Source organism: Ananas comosus, linkage group 3, assembly GCF_001540865.1.
Source record: "Ananas comosus cultivar F153 linkage group 3, ASM154086v1, whole genome shotgun sequence".
NCBI classification, from domain to species: Eukaryota; Viridiplantae; Streptophyta; class Magnoliopsida; order Poales; family Bromeliaceae; genus Ananas; species Ananas comosus.
The window spans coordinates 1,209,854-1,217,612 of NC_033623.1; positions in this window are offsets into that span (position 1 = coordinate 1,209,854).

The following is a 7,759-nucleotide window of genomic DNA, read 5'->3' on the forward strand; positions in this document are numbered from 1 at the left end:
GTGTGTGGTGTCTCTCTCAAGAGTAAGAGAAGTGTGACGGGGGATCCATACTTGTAGGTTTTGTTAGGTCAACTTGAGATGGATGACCTCTAATCTATCTCTTTTCCTCTCATGTGAACATTTTATTATAAAGTGTTTTTTGTTAAAATTTTTATGTGGTGATTTTTAGTTGCGTACCCAGTTAGCTCTTCTTTTATAGAGCCGAGCCGACTAGCATCCCTTTCCATTGCGCATTTTTCAAACAAAGAAGATAGGATTGAATTCACTTTCCGTGGTCATGAACAGGTCGTATTTGGTACTCTTTGTGAAGTTGATTGAATTCGTATTTAGAGTTGTTTCAGCTTGTTATTGTGAGTTTTCTACTTTTTTATTTTTCTCTTATATGATAGTAGTTGTGCGATTTTAGGCGTGTAGAAAACTCAAATATTTGGTTTCTACACATGTCGAAGAAAAAAAAGCTCGGGCTTAAGCCGTTTGTGTTTTTCTCTTTAGTCCATAAACTGTTGAAGTGTAAAAAGAAAAGTACTTTTGAAAAAGTGGCTTTTATAGAAGTAATTTTTGAGTCTGGTTGTTTGCCTTATTTTGAAGGAAAATGCGAATAAAAATAATTTTGTACCTTTGGGTAGTCTACAAATAGTCAATTATCTTTTTGCAAAATAAAAAAAAAAAACGATTAAAACCATGCACTTTACCATTACGTTGAATAGATCTAAGAATTTTTTTGATGGTCACTAAATTTGAAAGTACAATTTTGTAAAATGAGTTGGCCGATAATGATTATAATATTCAATGAAATACAATTATATGTAATAAATCATCCAACGAATAGCTAATCTCGATAGTTTTAATTAAGAAAAGTTCTTGATACTTAAGCTAGATATATTATGTAAGTTGTAACTTAGATTGTTGTTAAATCATAAAGCTATAGTAAAGTTTTACATCCAAATTTAACGGCATCCCAAACTTTTGAGCCTATTTGAAATAGTGGTAAAATACAAGATTCAAATTAAAGCAAAATTTTATACAAGAGGGTAGGGATGTTAAACGGGTCGGGCGACCCGTGGGTCACCCTGCTCGGCACAACCACAGGCCGGGCTGGAGCAGGGCATGGATGCTACAGTAACCAAATCAGCTTGGCCTGATCCATTACACTGGGCCACTCTGGGCCTGACCCATTACATTAGTTTTATATATTTTAAATTTTTTTGTCAAAATATCGGTTTAAATAGAAATGATTTAATCTTTTTATATTTAAAAAAATAAAAAAATTAAGCAGATGGTCCTGCCCGGCACGACCCGTGCCTTCCAGACCTGAGGGCAGTAGTGGGCCGGATGTTCGGCCCAGTCGCCCAGATTTTTGGCCCGAATAATGCGAGCTCAGCATGGTCCACTTTACACTCCTACCAGAGGGTAATCAAGATATACACGTGGCAAAAAAGGCAAGGGAGGATCATGTAATTTAGGCTTTTTCATTTTTATGTAGGTGAAGAAATAAACGACTCAACTGAAACCCAAAACATTCTCAAAAATTGGGATTGAATGAAGAAGTTTCGTGTTTTGCCCTATCTCATATCATTTCTTCAGGATTCAGTTTAGATGAAGGAAACACTAACAAATTATCCGTAAAAACTCCTTTCTATTTAAATATCTCCCTTTTTATTCATTATATGCTACTTCTGTAACTAACATAATATTATAATCAAGTTAATTAAGATTATTTTTGAAGTACAAAAATGCATAGTAAATTAAGATAGTGTTCTCACGGAATACTTGCAGGCTTGCATCCCCTGTTGCAATATCAATTTGTCTAAAATGTTAAGAGGAGAAGAGAGGCCCTCAATAAAGTAAGTAGCTGAGGAGCTCANTTAACCTGGGGTATGTTCTACCGCCAGCGTTAAAAATTAGTACTGAACTTTTTTTTTTTCTTTCGGTTGTGCTAGAATTAATAAATGTATTTGTGTCAGTCGTTTTGATATAATTTTAAATTAGTCTTTATTACTCTTTTGAGTTAGGTTTGAGTCATGTGGCTTTTTTTGGGTTACGTGAGTCGAGTTAGGCTACATGAGTTTAATAAGAGTCTAGTAGTGATAGAGAAAATTAACCTCTTTTTCTTCATTCTAGTGTGTGGTGTCTCTCTCAAGAGTAAGAGAAGTGTGACGGGGGATCCATACTTGTAGGTTTTGTTAGGTCAATTCGAGATGGATGACCTCTTATCTAACTCTTTTCCTCTTGTGTGAACATTTTATTATAAAGTGTTTTTTGTTAAAATTTTTATGTGATAGTTTTTAGTTGCGTACTCCAGTTAGCTCTTCTTTTACAGAGCCGAGCCGACTAGCATCCCTTTCCATTGCGCATTTTTCAAACAAAGAAGATAGGATTGAATTCGCTTTTCGTGGTCATGAACAGGTCGTATTTGGTACTCTTTGTGAAGTTGATTGAATTCGTATTTAGAGTTGTTTGAGCTTGTTATTGTGAGTTTTCTACTTTTTTATTTTTCTCTTATATGACAGTAGTTGTGCGATTTTAGGCGTGTAGAAAACTCAAATATTTGGTTTCTACACATGTCGAAGAAAAAAAAGCTCGGGCTTAAGCCGTTTGTGTTTTTCTCTTTAGTCCATAAACTGTTGAAGTGTAAAAAGAAAAGTACTTTTGAAAAAGTGGCTTTTATAGAAGTAATTTTTGAGTCTGGTTGTTTGCCTTATTTTGAAGGAAAATGCGAATAAAAATAATTTTGTACCTTTGGGTAGTCTACAAATAGTCAATTATCTTTTTGCAAAATAAAAAAAAAAAACGATTAAAACCATGCACTTTACCATTACGTTGAATAGATCTAAGAATTTTTTTTGATGGTCACTAAATTTGAAAGTACAATTTCGTAAAATGAGTTGGCCGATAATAATTATAATACTCAATGAAATACAATTATATGTAATAAATCATCCAACGAATAGCTAATCTCGATAGTTTTAATTAAGAAAAGTTCTTGATACTTAAGCTAGATATATTATGTAAGTTGTAACTTAGATTGTTGTTAAATCATAAAGCTATAGTAAAGTTTTACATCCAAATTTAACGGCATCCCAAACTTTTGAGCCTATTTGAAATAGTGGTAAAATACAAGATGCGAATTAAAAGCAAAATTTTATACAAGAGGGTAGGGATGTTAAACGGGTCGGGCGACCGTGGGTCACCCTGCTCGGCACGACCACAGACCGGGCTGGAGCGCGGCATGGATGCTACAGTAACCAAATCAGCTTGGCCTGATCCGTTACACTGGGCCACTCTGGGCCTGACCCATTACATTAGTTTTATATATTTTAAATTTTTTTTCAAAATATCAGTTTAAATAGAAATGATTTAATCTTTTTATATTTAAAAAAATAAAAAAATTAAGACGATGGTCCTGCCAGGCACGACCCGTGCCTTCCCGACCTGAGGGCAGTACTGGGCGGATTGCTTGAAACATCCGCCCAAATTTGAAGCGGGCTGGCCCCCAGCTCATTTTGGCCCGAATAATGCGAGCTCGGCACGGTCCACTTTACTCTCCTACCAGAGGGTAATCAAGATATACACGTGGCAAAAAAGGCAAGAGAAGATCATGTAATTTAGGCTTTTTCATTTTTATGTAGGTGAAGAAATAAAAGACTCAATTGAAAACCAAAATATTCTCAAACATTGGGATTGAATGAAGAAGTTTCGTGTTTTGCCCTATCTCATATCATTTCTTCAGGATTCAGTTTAGATGAAGAAAACACTAACAAATTATCCGTAAAAACTCCTTTCTATTTAAATATCTCTCTTTTTATTCATCATATGCTACTTCTGTAACTAACATAATATTATAATCAAGTTAATTAAGATTATTTTTGAAGTACAAAAATGCATAGTAAATTAAGATAGTGTTCTCACGGAATACTTGCAGGCTTGCATCCCCTGTTGCAATATCAATTTGTCTAAAATGTTAAGAGGAGAAGAGAGGCCCTCAATAAAGTAAGTAGCTGAGGAGCTCAGGAGGTTGAGACTTGAGAAAATTGTAGTAGCATCGTTGGGAACAAAACTAAGAAGAGATGAAAGCTTGGTTGGTGACTCAAGGTGGTAGTACCTTCTAGAAGAAAGAACTAGTTATTTTAGGGTTTGTTTGGTTCAACGTAAAATCATTAAAAATAGTTTTTCGTAGAAAAATTTGGTGAAAAAAAAGTTTTACCTTTTATAGTATTTGGTTTGTAGAAAAAAAAAAAAAATAGTTTTCCACAATATTTGTTTCATTGAAAGAAAAAAAAAATCACATTTATTTGAATCAGTGGGAAAAATAAATTAAAAAAGCTTTGCACAGCTTGAGTTTTTATTTCCTACCGAAAAAACAGTAGAAAAGAAACTTCAAATTTTTTTCAAATCCGTAAAAATACTTTTCAGAAAAATATTCTTATGTGAAATCAAAAAACGAAAAAATATTTTTTATGTCGAAAATAATTTTTCGGTTCATTTTACGCCGAACCAAATGGCCCCGTAGCTTGGAGAAAAAAAAGGTGAGTATAGGATCCGAGCAATAGGGATATATAAATCTCAAGCGAAAACTTAATGAAATTGTAATCAGATCACCGATTGTCTCGAGCATAGTTAGCTAAGGACTTGAACTATTATTTATATTAACTAATATTTATATTATTTAAATAATTAAAATTTAATTTATCTAATTAATATATTAACTTAAAATATAAATAATTAATTAATATTAACATATTGACTAATTTTTAATATTTATTTACTAGTTAACGCCATCTTTATCATCTCATATAGTAATTTTAATTAATTTATTTACTAACTTATTAAAATATTACTTTACTAATACTTAGATACTTATTATTTATATAAATTATATCATAATTACTCTTATTTTTAGTATTCCAACTCAATCATNAAAAAATTCTACTTAAACTTAAATTTAATAAAAAGAATTTATTATAATACTTAAATATAATTTATTATAAATTTTATTATAATATTTAAATATAAATAATATGTATTAATATAGTATAATTAATAATTTTATAATAAAAATAATGTATTATAATATATAATATATTATATTTATATACTTTAGTTTTAATTCAATTTATAATTTTAATTAAGTTTGAAATTAAGCATTTGAATAGCGCTATTCCTCTAAAATGGTGGAATAACAAATTCCTTACTATTCCGGGATAACCGGGAATAGCAAGGTTTGACCGGGATAAAATATCTCGGTCAATTTTCATTCCGTTTGGCGGAATAGCGAGGATAACTTTCGTTATCCCCGCTTATCCTCCAATCAAACGGGTCATTGTTTGATTTAATTTAACAATGAATGTTAGGCTTTGTGCCTAACACTTCATTGAATAAAGAATCAAAGTACACGTGGTGACGGGATTATGCCCATGCATGCACCACCAAGAAGAGAAAGCAAAACATTGACTTTGGTGGGAACGACTTAAGTTGACTTGACGTTGTTTAGAAAAAAAGTGTACTATTGGACAGACATGTAAACTTTCTTCTTTACAATGGCCACCCAAAATTTCATAAAAAATTCAAGTTAAATTTCGTGCCGTGCCGGACCGAGAGGCCTAAATTTATAGTCTCAACACTGACTAAAAGTTCGGACTGAACTAAACTGACACAATTTCTACAGTATTCGCACCGTGCCCTCGTCGGTTTGTTTTATATTCCTACCAAAAGGCAAGGAATTTCATTATAGTTAGTCAAATTACTGATCTCAAACTGTTAGTCACTGTTTATAAAAGGTCAAATGCTAAGTCTTACAAAAATAATATTTTATGTGTATGATACTATTCTAAATGTGAAAGAATGGAAGGAGTTAATTATCTCATAATAAAGGGTACCTCTAATTAGTTCTAACATGGGCACAAAATTGGACTTAGAAATAGTAATTTGATATGCCATGTTAGGATTTTTTTTTTTTTTTTTGACCAGAGTAATGGACACTTGTGATGGGAGTAGGACTTAAAACTTCTCAAAAGAAACAAATCAAACTTCAGCAACCAAAATTAAAGTTGCGCAATATTTACTGGGACCGATAGTGTAATTAACTCATTCGTTTGTCTATCCTGCTTATGCTCTGATCGATATTTTGCATGAAAAAATTACTCTTGATTTTGATAAAATTTTTAATGTATTTGATAAAAATCACTTAATTATAACAGGTTAAAAAAATATAGAGACCATCGATCTGCAAAAAATAAGTTGAGCAGTTACTTCAAAATGGCCCAAAAGTGAGGGGGTCTTCATGCATATTTGTCTAACCAAGGGCAAGTGGAGCTCGCAATCACGAAAAGATGAGAACGACTAAAACAAATCTCTGTTCACTCAACTGTGATTTGGTATAACTGACCGTGCCTAGCGCAAGTGGCAAGGGTTTGGTGGTTGGTATCCGAGGTCCCGAGTTCGAATCCTAATTGATTTACATTTTCAGTTAAGTTTATTTCTCAAAAAAAAATAAAACAAAGCGGGTAGCATACTACCTATCTCTCAAAAAAAAAAATTTGTGATTTGGTATAGAAATAATAATATATAATTAAAAGTTTTTATATTGCCAAAAATTATTAAATAGTATTTTCTAAAAATATTTATTTTAATATAAAAGTGCTACGACAATACTATTTGTGCATCTGAAAAATGGGTATAAAACTAATATTAATCCTCAGTATAAAGGCCAATTATTTTCACACTATNTTTATGTCGAAAATAATTTTTCGGTTCATTTTATGCCGAACCAAATGGCCCCGTAGCTTGGAGAAAAAAAAGGTGAGTATAGGATCCGAGCAATAGGGATATATAAATCTCAAGCGAAAACTTAATGAAATTGTAATCAGATCACCGATTGTCTCGAGCATAGTTAGCTAAGGACTTGAACTATTATTTATATTAACTAATATTTATATTATTTAAATAATTAAAATTTAATTTATCTAATTAATATATTAACTTAAAATATAAATAATTAATTAATATTAACATATTGACTAATTTTTAATATTTATTTACTAGTTAACGCCATCTTTATCATCTCATATAGTAATTTTAATTAATTTATTTATTAACTTATTAAAATATTATTTTACTAATACTTAGATACTTATTATTTATATAAATTATATCATAATTACTCTTATTTTTAGCATTCCAACTCAATCATCCAAACGTAATTTTTCTTATTCCTCTAAATACCTCGATTCTCGTACAAATACAAAATTGAACTAATACCTCTAGAGCCCAGAAATAAAAGGAAGCATAAATATAAAACCATAGTTCTGTACAGACTTACTATTTTAGGTATCGTTTGGTTCGGGAATAAACAAAAAGTGGCTATTTCAGGGATAGGTATAAATTGAAGTATAAGCGGGGATTAGATCAATTTTGCGTTTGGATGATAATTGGTTTATTCTTGGGATTAAAAAAAATAGCGTTTGGTTAGATACGATAGAATAAGGAAGATAGTGGATTTTTATAAATAAAAAATAATCATATTATCCTCTTATTATATTTAAATTTAAATTTTTAAATTTCAAACTTTAAATTTAAGATGAAATTTAAATTTAATAAATATAAAATATCAAATTTTAAATTTCAAAATTAAAATATCAAAATTAAAATTTATAATTTATAATTTATAATTTAAAATTATAAACTTTAATTTTGAGATTATAAATTATAAATTTTAAAAATTTAAAATTTTAATTTTTAAATTTTTAAAATAAGAATCGGG